Source organism: Hippoglossus stenolepis, chromosome 6 (assembly GCF_022539355.2).
Source record: "Hippoglossus stenolepis isolate QCI-W04-F060 chromosome 6, HSTE1.2, whole genome shotgun sequence".
NCBI lineage: Eukaryota > Metazoa > Chordata > Actinopteri > Pleuronectiformes > Pleuronectidae > Hippoglossus > Hippoglossus stenolepis.
In genome coordinates, this window is record NC_061488.1 from 27754093 (window position 1) to 27766565 (window position 12473).

Here is a 12473-nt window from a genome sequence, read left to right on the forward strand (position 1 = left end):
ACCACCGCCCTGTACCCCAATACCGAAGGGGATGAAGTTGATGGAAATGTAGTTACAGAAATGTTCTTTGACTTCTCCAGTGCTTTCAACACAATCCAGCCATCACTGCTCAGGAAAAAGCTGGAAGGACTGCCACCTGGCTGCATGGACCATCAACTACCTCACCGACAGACCACAGTATGGGAGGCTTCGTGACTGTGTGTCGGATGTAGTAGTTTGCAGCACAGGAGCCCCCCATGGATTAGTGCTTTCTCCTTTCCTGTTCACCATATATACATCGGACTTCAGACACAACACAGACTGTCATATCCAGAAGTTCTCCGATGACACAGCCATCGTTGGTCATGTATCGGAGGGCAATGAACTGGAATATAGGGGGGTCATCACTGACTTTGTCCACTGGTGTAAACTGAATCACCTTTACATCAACGTCACCAAGACAAAGGAGATGGTGATAGACTTCCTGCGGAAGTCAACCCTAGACCACACAGTGAAGGACTATAGATACCTGGGCGCACACCTCAACAACAAACTGTACTGGTCCACACACACAGACGTCCTGTACAAGAGGGGCCAGAGTTGCCTCCATCTGCTGAGGAGACTGAGGTCTGTGTAGGACACTATTAAGGACTTTTCATGACACTGTCACGGCTTTTGCAGTGTTATACGCCATTGTCTGCTTGGGATGTGGATGCACTGAGAGGAACAGAAAAAGACTGAATAAACTGGTTAGGAGAGCCAGCTCAGTCTTGGACTGCCCTCTGGATCCCACTGAGGAGGTGGGTGAGAGGATGATGCTATCAAAGTTGAACTCAATCATGGACAACACCTCTCACCCCCTACATGACACTGTGGGGCCCTTAGCAGCTCTTTCACTGCATGAAAAGAAGAATTTAGATCAGTTAGTGTCGCTGCAAATTTTGGTGGAATTTCAGGTTAACGGCTGTTCACAGGAATCTGCAGGCAGCACAGAAAACTGCCAGGAACTGCCGGGAATTGACGCGGGGTTCCAGTTTCTGGCAGTTTTACAAGCCTGAGAATGTTGGCAGGTGACCCCCCCTTCTCCTAGGCCTAGGGGAGGCTTTCACATGTAAATGACAATGCTGTGAGCTTTACAAATGCAAATCAGGATAGTTTCACTCAGTGGTGCAGAGCTAACACCTTTTTCTAAAAGGTACTAACTAAGGTACCAACTAAAATATCTGGCATAAGTACACCAGGCTTAAAATAAATATAAAATCTGAAATTGTAGCTTATATAGATTTCCCTTATGTAAGTAAGTGTGCTATAATGAATTACATTGTATACCATGAGCAAAGGTCAATGCTATGAAAATTTTTTGAAACAGTGCAATTTATTTCAACATTTGCCTGTCAAGCTCATCCAAGATAATATGTTGTAATAGAGAGAGTGGCACCACTGTACAGTTTTCTAAGATAAGTCTTTCTGCTGACACCAAAACACTGTGCTTCACATAAAGCATATCAGCTGTGTCATCGCGTGTCAAAGTTCCAACCATTTGTCTTCCCAAAATACTGGCAAACTCAGCACCATATTCACATGTCCATGGCATGTAAGCTGTTGACTGTGCTGAAATTGCCTCATAATTTGAACTTCAATTGTCCTATTGTTGTTATTAAACTTTCTCAGTATTCCATTAAAACACTCAACACTTTTATCCAAAGCGACTTACAATAAGTGCATTCAACTATGAGGGTACAAACACAGAACAGCAAGAATCATGTAAGTACATTAACTTAACACCAGAAAGAATAAACTGGTCCTCAGTCACATACTCATCCCATATAAATGTAAAGTACAATTTAAAAACTGTTATAACCGCTGCTTCAAAAGTGAAAAGGTCATTTGTGAAGTTTTACTCTGAAAACGTCACACTCAGCTACATGCCACGTCACTCGTTAAAGTCAACGTGGTAGAGGGCTGGTCCAATCCAGCCTCGTGAATGAAGCGTCTGTCTCCCGCAGACATGAAACTACCGGCTCGTGTTTTGCGTGGTCCGACGAGTGACTCTGTTTTCCGTGTAAAAAACTTGCTGAAGTCGACACAACACTGTTTCCCTGGAGGAGAGGATGAGTGCGTTGGAAAGTAAAGCCGCGGGCCCAGTGTGGACGAGTCGAGGCAGAGAAGACGGGCGCACAATCCCAAAATTACGGTAAGAGCTAAGCTACAGAGAGAAGCCATTGCTAACTGCTAAGCTAACTCTTAGATCTGAGTAGCGTGTTAACAACTGTGGGATTAGCGAGAAAGTTGCTAAAAGAAGAAGAGAGCATCGAGTGCTTGAGCAGAACTAGTGCATGTTTAAATATGTACGAACTGCTTAAACTTAAGAGTTTGTTCTTGTTAAGTTTTTTCATAAACGTGACTTTTTGTCCGGTTGTATTTTATAGGAAACTGCCCGACTCTTCACACCTCTGAGGCAAATGGCCGGCGCCACGAAGCGGAGCGAGGGTAAGATTAAAGAAGAGACGCACTGTGCTGTATAAAATACATTCTCCAGGTTTACTTTATCTGATCTATTTCATCATTGTGTTTTCACAGCCTGAGCCCCCCCACACAACGAGGCAGTCACTGCACATTTGGCCGAGACTCTAGCTGCAAGTCCGGATTTGCAGTGTGGAAAATGACGCCATTGTCTGTAAGTAACTGTTTAGTAATTGTATTTTTTTACTGTGGATCTTCCAACGGTGATGTAGCGAGGCTATTTCCATTTATTAATAATATACTCATGTTACTCATGTTGTTTTCCAGCTGCCTGTACTATGACGTACTAAGACGTACTATGAGCCAGTATGAAGGAACTTCCCGTACATCCAACCGGACCTTGCAGCTCTTGCAGCAGCATTGAGAAGTTCAGGAGTCGACAGAGAAGAAAGAGGGTAAGATTCGATTCATTGAAGCATTTTTCAGTTACATGTATAGGTGTATGTTGCCATTGAACTGTGCTAATTGTACTGATTGTGTTTACAGCTGATTGAAGCGGGACAGATGACATGGATCCATCCTTCCACAGCCAGGAGCTCACCGACCTGTGTGCCACACTTCAAATAAGACTGGAAGCTACACTGAATCTCACAGCTACACATCATAGACGTCTACACACTGGAGCAGATTCGGACAGAGTCCCACAAAGAACTTATGTCCCAGAGGCGGCAAAGAGACATTTCAAGCTTCACCTGATTAGTTTTTCACTGACTAGGCCAGTTGTGTTTTTACATTATTTGTGCTGTATGTAAATAAAGCTTTGACTCAACATATACCTGGTTAATGTTTTTTTCCCTCTACAATATGTTCAACATGTAACATCAAGCATCACATGAATGAATGTAAAGTCTTCAGTAACTGCAGTGCTTTTGGTAAAGGCTTACTAATAATTACTAATATATATTAATTAATAATAAATATATAATATTAATATATAAATTATTAGTAATAACTATATATTCATTATTATTATTATTAATATTGTGTGGGAGGGGTTTACCCACGTGTGTATTATAATGACCCAGGGTAACAGATCTACGAGCCAATCACAAGTGACTTTTCGTTTCAAAGGTCTGTGGTTTCATTCAATGGTGAAGTGAGATAAGTTCTAACAAGCGATTTCGCTGCGATTCATATGCTAATTAGACAACACCTTCGCTCCGCGACTCCACGGCGGCACGCCACCTTCCCCAGCCCCCACCACTGCGAAAGCGGGGGTATGTTTCTGCCCGTTTGTGTCACGGGCGAACGCGGAATTCGCCTCCAGTAAATGGGCACTAACTGCCAGGAATTAGGCGAGTTTGCAGGCGTTTGCAGTGACGAAAATTCGGCTTTTCATCTCGTGTTTCAGCAGCAGACTGCTCCACCCACGGTGCAAGAAGGAACACTTCTGCAGGTCCTTCATTCCTGCTGCTGATAGATTGTATAGCAACATCCAGAATAATTGCTGCTTTGGCCATGTTTGCTTACACTATTTGCACAATGTGTCTATTCTTTTTAGCACAATTTTTTGGACTATTTTGCACTACTCTTAAACCGTCTTACTCTTATGTACAAACGATTCTTTACTGCCACGTACAATTCATCCTGTGTGTACAGAATGTTCATACTCAGCATTTTATTTATTAGGGCCCAAGCACGACAGTGCAAGGACCCTATTGAATCTGTCTTGATTATTATCCTTTTTCTTCTTAGTAAAGAAGTGCCTTTTTGAGGGCTTTATCATACTCAAAAACTCACCAAATTGGGCATGCACATCAGGTCTGGTGCAAATGTACGTATTTTAATGTGGTTGGCAACGTGCATCCAAAAATGTTTCGATAGCGCCCCCTACAATTTTTCAATGAGGGTCTTCCTAATCCTGTACTTTCACCTAGAGTAAATAAAATTGGTACACATGTGTATCATGCCCAGACGCACAAAAAAGCCTCCTGTCCACACCCAACAGGAACTCTGCCATTTTGATTGAAAATGAAATTTGGTTTGTCTTTTGCTTGTTTTGGGCTTTTTGACACCTGCTATGAAATCGTACTCCTCCTAGAGCTTTTATCAGATCAACTCAAATTCAGTATGTGTCATCTTAACAACACGAAGACTCAAAGTTGTTAAAAGCGTGAGTTTTCATGACACGGTCTGAAGGTGGCATGGCATCAAATTTTTATGTCTCGCCATCCAAACACAATGTTGTTGTATCTCGGACATATCATACAAGGTCCAATCAAATCCAAACTGGACATGTATGACAAGAATCTCGGCCTGATGACATCTACACAGAAATCATGACATAAAATCACAGCGCCACCTGGTGGCAACAGGAAATGTCTTGTTTTACACTTTGGTGTACTCCTCCTCGTCCATTGACTACAACCATGTCAAGCTTTGTCAGAAGGGTCTCAAGACATTGATTATGTAGGCATATGGAAACTGAGTTTTCATCGAACACCGTGTTAGGAATTTTTTATAACTCCTCTGTGCATTGTCCAATCAGACTCAAAACTCTTTTACACGATCACAGTCCCGCCCTGAGCAGATCCATGTGTCAATATTGAGTCATCGTCACAGCGCCACCAGCTGGCGACAGGAAGTGACACATTTATACTCGCATTTCTACTTCCCACAGTGCACTAAACGCACACAACACTAAGCCGTTTTGCCCAATCCGTGTCCGCTCGTTGCCCCACGGTGGCAGCTGACCCCGACGTGCACAAATGCGAGGGCCCACAAGTGCTGCTTATTTATTTTTATTTTTATTTTTTAATTCTTTATTTTTTTGTCTATTGTCCTTTTTTATATTTCTTTATTCTCTTGTCTACCTCTTTCTGACCTGCCTGCTGCTGTAACAAGTGAATTTCCCAGATGTGTGGATAAATAAAGTTCTATCTAATCTAATCTATGTAATCTCCCCACCCACACAGTTACCTGCTCCCCATTCCCTCATTAGTTCCTCTGTGTATTTATACCGGTTAGTTGCATTCATTCTCTGCCAGATTGTCTAGTGTGTTCCTGCCTAGCTCTGCAGCGTTCTAGTCCTGTATTTTTGCCAGCCCGTTTCTGACCTGATTACGACCCCCTTTTGGATATTGGATTCCATTTTGCCTGCCCCTATCAGATTTGTTTGCTGTTCAGACTGATATCCTGGCTTTGACCCTCCTACCTGTCTTTTGATCTCCAGTTAATAAACAACCTTTTTCTTTGCACTTGAGTTTAGTCTGCTGTCATGCTTTTGGGTTCAGTTCTGTCTCAAGTCCTCACAATGCCTCTCCTTCCCCTCCCTTTAGAGCACATCCCCCTGTTGACCACAAGAGCCTGGCACTTCTGAAGGCCAACCCTTATAGCTCTTTTGCCCTGACTGAACCTCATCTGTACAGCCTCCTTGGCATCAACCTCCTCCAAGCTCGTTCCCTCAAGACTTATTCTAATCAGGTCCTCCACTGTGTCCATGTCCATCAGATTGAATCCTCTTCTGTGCTGAGAATCCTGTCATATATGATTCTGAAATTAGCTATTCTGTACTTTTACTTTAGGTACATTCTGATTAGGGCTGGGTATCGCCACTAATTCCCCAAATCAATTTGATTATGATTCACTAGGTTTCAATTCAACATCTATTCAGAGATATTTCAGTCTACAATACCAATTTTTCTTGGATATGAAAGCTAAAGCTGAACTAAAGCTGTAAACTGTGAAAGGAAACCTCTGCAAACTTACTGTATTTTTACAAATATTAAGGTAGGCCATGATCATAAAATTGGAGCATAATCCTGCAAGTATACCCTTTCAAAGAGCAATGAACTTTCAATTCTTAAGAATATTTAGTCTGACATTTGAATTTGAATTGATATATTATAATATCCTCAATAAATAAACCATAAATAAAATAAACCACAACCAAAACAATTAATAAAATGGACTAATTATTAAACAATTGGTATATGTAACCAGCTCGGAAAAACAGGGTGGGATGATTATGATTTAGATGACAAATTACAATCAGTGTTGAGTCAGTTCACACTTAAAAAGAACTAGTTCAAGTTTAGTTCCTACAGATGAAAATGAACTAGTTCACATTCATTTGTTCCGTTTTTTATTGGGATGATTACAAATGTACTGTATTTAGCTATTAACCAATGGTGTCGGATCATGAATCCAGATCCTCCGGTCACTTTAACACTGAGTCCTGACTGTGAGCGTCACGTCTCGTGTCACGTCACTGAGCACACAAAATGTTGACGAGTCATTTTTCATGATGTTTAAATGCAGCCTCGTAATTTCTGGAGCGAATAAAACAAACACTAAGTAAACTTCATGTTTGTCACGAAAATACACTGATACACTGCTGCTGCTGCTGATGATAATACAGTGAATGAGAGTGAGTACGACAGAAAGAACGGAGCATGAAATAAAAAAAAATTGTATCGACTGTTCGTACTTTAATCATCCAAAACTGTAGTAATATTAAATTCTGAGATGACTGTGATGTCCCCATTCTATCAAATTTAACAGAATTATCATTATATGCTGTTGTTTGTACTGAGAAGGTCCGGTTCCGTAGGTCGTTCTGTGTAATACTGGACTCATTTCATCACAAAGATCCAAGATCACAGATCTATAGAATCTATATCAGCTGATCATTCATCTTCATAGGACAAAAATCTTCCCTCGTTTCCTCCTCATCCTTCCATTCGCGTGCATCTATCACGCAGCATTACGCTGTAAGTGTGTTTATTTTGTCCTCTTCTTTATTAAGAGTGTTTTCTGTTTTGTCATTACCTTGTGTTTCTTGACTTCCTTGTGTTTATGTTTGTCTGAGTTGTTTCGGTGTCCCTGTGTTCTGTTTCCTGTTTTATTTTGTAGTGTCTGTTCATAGTGTGTTTTCTCTCTTCACTTCCTGTTTTATTTTGTTGTCTGGGTTCTTGTGTCTAGTGTCTAGTTTTACTTCCTGTCTGTGATTGTCTGCACCAGCCCTCATGTGTTTCACCTGTGTCCAATTGCCCCTGCCGTCCCTGTGTGTGGATATAAGTCTCTGTGCTCCCCTTTGTCCTTGTCGGATCGTCGTCATTATGTCCTGTCCTGATCTCCTGTGTTTCTGTATCCCGTGTCTCCTGAGCTCCCGTCCTCTTCTCCTGTGTTTTCTCCCGTGTGCTTTTGTTTTTGCAGTTTAGATTTTTGAGATTCCTGCGTTTGTTATTTTTCTGTTAAAGACTTTTCATTAAAAATACTCTTTTGTTAAACTCTGCTTCTGGGTCCAACTGCTTCACAAATCCTGACAGAACGATCCGACCAAGAATATGGACCCAGCAGAGATTGGTTTTTTTTCCAAACAAGTTTTTTCTTTGGATGCCCTGGTTTACAAGCTTTGTTAACCGGGCAACCAGCACCAAGCTGAGACCCTGAAAGAAATCTCAGTTCTTCAGGCATGGCTGGAGGACTGACCTTGGGTGAGCCATTTTGTCCCGCACCTTCTGGTGGTGCAGGACAAGCTAGAGGACTTCCTCAACCCTCCAGTCCCATCCACTGACCCATATCTGGGAAGCTGTTGGGCTTATGGAGGACCCCGCAGCCTCCAAAAGGTTTCTGCTGTGGGTGGCGGATGTTGGAGAGGGGGCGTCCACAGCGGGAGCCTCTCTCCTCTGCAGCGGGCTCACAGGCACCAGCCCCCAGTCCTGACTGGGTCCCAGTCTCCTCCTGTCCAGCACCGGAGGGTCCCGGTAGACGCCACTCCTGTTCCGGCGTCGGGGGTCCCGGCACTCATCACTCCCACTCCTGTGCCGCGCCGGAGGGTCCCGGCTGACGCCACTCAGGTTCCGGCATCGGGGGTCCCGGCAGCAAACATTCCAGTTCCTGTTCTGCGCCAGACGGTCCCGGCAGACGCCACTTCAGTTCCAGCAAAGGGGTTCCCGGCAGCGTACACTCCAGTCCATGTCCCGCGCCGGAGGGTCCCGGCTGACGTCACTCCAGTTCCGGCGTCGGGGGTCCCCACAGCGTCTACTCCAGTCCCTGTTCCGCGCCGGAGGGTCCCAGCAGACGCCACTCCTGTTCCGGCGTCGGGGGTCCCGGCAGCTTCTACTCCAGTCCCTGTCCCGCGCCGGTGGGTCCCGGCTGACGCCACTCCAGTTCCGGCGTCGGGGGTCCTCGCAGCGCCTACTCCAGTCCCTGTCCCGCGCCGGAGGGTTCCGGCAGACGCCACTCCTGTTCCGGCGTTGGGGGTTCCGGCAGCAACCACTCCTGTTACGGCGTCAGGGTCTCGGCAGACGCCAATCCAGTTCCGGCGTCGGGGTCTCGGCAGACGCCAATCCAGTTCCCGCGTCGGGGGTCCCGGCTAACGCCACTCCAGTTCTGGCGTCGGGGTCCCGGCAGCTTACACTCCAGTCCCTTTCCCCCGCCGGAGGGTCCCGGCTGATGTCACTCCAGTTCTGGCGTCGGGGGTCCTCGCAGCGCCTACTCCAGTCCATGTTCCGCGCGCCGAGGGTCCGGCAGACGCACTCCTGTTCCGGCCGGGGTTCCGCAGCAACCACTCCTGTTCCGCGCGGTTCCGCAGCAACCACTCCTGTTCGGCCGGGGTTCCGGCAGCAACCACTCCTGTTCCGGCGTCGGGGGTTCCGGCAGCAACCACTCCTGTTCCGGCGTCGGGGGTTCCGGCAGCAACCACTCCTGTTCCGGCGTCGGGGGTTCCGGCAGCAACCACTCCTGTTCCAGCGTCGGGGGTTCCGGCAGCAACCACTCCTGTTCCGGGTTCTTGTGTCTAGTGTCTAGTTTTACTTCCTGTCTGTGATTGTCTGCACCAGCCCTCATGTGTTTCACCTGTGTCCAATTGCCCCTGCTGTCCCTGTGTGTGGATATAAGTCTCTGTGCTCCCCTTTGTCCTTGTCGGATCGTCGTCATTATGGGGGTTCCGGCAGCAACCACTCCTGTTCCGGCGTCTGGGGTCTCGGCAGACGCCACTCCTGTTCCGGCGTCGGGGGTCCCGGCAGACGCCACTCCAGTGCCGTCCTCCCGAGCCTCTGTACTCTGCCCCTGACTGGCCTCCGCGCCGCCCGCCCGAGCCCTGTGCTCCGTCTCGGATTCCCTCCTCCGGATCCCCCTCCTCCCTCCCGTCTCTGTTTTCGCTTTTGGCCGTCTAGAATCCGGCCCTTGAGGGGGGGGGTTCTGTAAAGGTTTTGGTATTCTGAGTGTTTATTTTGTCTTCTTTATTAAGAGTGTTTTGTTTTGTCATTACCTTGTGTTTCTTGACTTCCTTATGTTTGTTTGTCTGAGTTGTTTCGATGTCCGTGTTCTGTTTCCTGTTTTATTTTGTCGTCTCTGTTCATAGTGTTTTCTCTCCACTTCCTGTTATTTTGTTGTCTGGGTTCTTGTGTCTAGTGTCTAGTTTTACTTCCTGTCTGTGATTGTCTGCACCAGTCTGTGATTGTCTGCACCAGTGTGTTTCACCTGTGTCCAATTGCCCCTGCCTTCCCTGTGTGTGGATATAAGTCTGTGCTCCCCTTTGTCCTTGTCGGATCATCGTCATTATGTCCTGTCCTGATCTCCTGTGTTTCTGTATCCCGTGTCTCCTGAGCTCCCGTCCTCTTCTCCTGTGTAAGCCTCCTGTGTTTTCTCCCGTGTGCTTTTGTTTTTGGAGTTTAGATTTTTGAGATTCCTGCCTTTGTTATTTTTCTGTTAAAGACTTTTGTTAAACTCTGCTTCTGGGTCCAACTGCTTCACAAATCCTGACATATGCATGAGTGTCAACACAGTATTTATAATAATAATAAATAAAGCTGCTCCAAAATGTTTGTACGCATGGGTCAGAGTTAGTGTGGCAGTTCGCACATACTCCCGTGAAGGTTGTTTTTATAAATCCCAAAGTTAGCATTTGGAAGTGGCTTACGCAAGTATTAGGTCTCATTTTGTGCATATGCAATGGTTATAAATGAGGCCCCTGGTCCTGATAACTAGTGATGAGTGTTTATTAGTGAGAGCCTGTGTGGAGGAGGTCACAGAAACTCCAGCTCGGTTCAAACCAACCTTCTGATCATTGAGCAGCTGTGGACCGTAGAGGAAACTCTGTATTTTCCCTGTTTGTTCCACTGTTCAACAAAGTATTGTGACATGCTTCTGTGAACCAAAACACATTGAAGAGATCAGCCAAAGAGAGAAGCTGTATGCAGCTCCTCCATTCACCCCCAACCGCTAACAAGTCTATTAGCTAAGATCTCGGCATAGTATATCTTAATGTTGAATTTTCTTGCCACAAAGCATTTTTTATGCTACAACAGCTACCCCTTCCAGTAAAAGGGTTAGGGTCCTCAGATGTTTCTAATGTTCCTATCATCTTATGGGCAAAACAACAATCATGTGGTACTTGTGAAGTCCGTGCTGCCTCGCAAAGTGAAAGTAAAAGCTAATGCTAAGCTACCTGCAATTAGATAGTATCCCTTGCCTCCCAGAGCAATAACAGGCATTGAAGACATGATTCAATCTCTGCTCGTCTAAGGTGTGTTAGTAGAAACCACCAGGCCTTTAAATACTCCCATCTTGCCGATTTCAAAACCAAATCGTACTGATGAGTGGAGATCTAAGTTCAGGATTTGCAAGCTATTAATGATATCCATAGTTTAGATACCAATTCAATTTTGGCTTCATTGCTGCCTGATAGGAGGTGGAGTTGCTGCTATTTTTAACTCCAGTCTATCAATTAATCCTAAACCTAAATTAAGCTACAACTCATTTGAAAGTCTTGTTCTTAGTCTTCCACACCATCCAAGAAATACCAACAGCCAATCATATTTGCTGTAGTTTACCGTGCTCCTGGGGCTTATTCTGAAATTTTGAAGGAATTCCCTGAGTTTTTATCAAACCTAGTCCTAAAAACAGATACAATTATTATTCTTGGTGACTTTAATATTCATGTTGACAATAATAATGATAGCCTTAGCGTAGCATTTATTTCAGTACTAGACTCGATTGGTTTCAGTCGGTGTGTACACCAACCTACTCATTGTTGTAACCACACACTTGACCTTGTATTATCATACAGTGTCAAAATTGAACATCTAATAGTACTTCCACGTAATCTGATTCTATCAATCAATCAATCAATCAAATTTTATTTGTATAGCCCATATTCACAAATCACAATTTGTCTCATAGGGCTTTAACATGGTGTGACATCCTCTGCCCTTAACCCTCAACAAGAGTAAGGAAAAACTACCTAAAAACCCTTTTAACTGGGAAAAAAGAACGTAGAAACCTCAGAGAGAGCCACATGTGAGGGATCCCTCTCCCAGGACGGACAGAAGTGCAATGGATGTCAAGTGTAAAGGAGAACATCAAGATAAAGGTTTTAGCAGTACCATAACAATAAATCAAACATTTCTTAACCAACTGTAAAGGGATTTTAAAATTTTAAAATGGACGTCGAAGCTTTAAAATGGTTAATGTTTAAAAAACTAAAGGTTTCCTGTTTCCATTCTAAACAGATGGTATGTGAGGAGCATCTTGCTTCAAACCCCTAACATACAAGCACTGGTGAGTTATTTACAGCTTATACTGAATAAATCATCTCTAGAAGTGACCAGTGTAGTCCAGATGTGACAAGGACATCACATGTATCAGACATTGAAGATTTAAAGTGAGTCAGCAGCAGCTACTGGAGCCCCTTAAGCATTAATGCCATCCATTGACACGGGCTGATGGTTCTATCAGACCATAATTTAATAACCTTAGATTTTTCATTATCATAATATATACCACTAATAAAAAACTCCTTTTCTAGATGTCTACCTGATAGTGCTGTAGCTAAATATAAGGAAATAATTCCAATTACATTTAAACCCGTATTATCCGTCGATATAACCAAAGAATTCTTTAAAAACCCTAGCTCCACTGAGATTGACCATCTTGTCGATAGCTCTGTAAATCGACAAGGGGATGTAAAAAGGTAAAGAAACTGGGATGACACCCAGTTATACTTGTCAATAAAACCTGAACAA

General features: G+C 44.4%; 1 long non-coding RNA gene across 1 annotated transcript; it reads left to right on the plus strand.

The window, feature by feature from the left end:
• The first annotated feature begins 1967 nt into the window (after positions 1 to 1967).
• On the plus strand, positions 1968 to 2823 carry LOC118111401. Its single transcript, XR_004697085.2, has 4 exons — positions 1968 to 2173; positions 2409 to 2469; positions 2560 to 2656; positions 2770 to 2823. It is a non-coding gene; the product is annotated as an uncharacterized LOC118111401 (long non-coding RNA).
• Positions 2824 to 12473: the final 9650 nt, after the last annotated feature.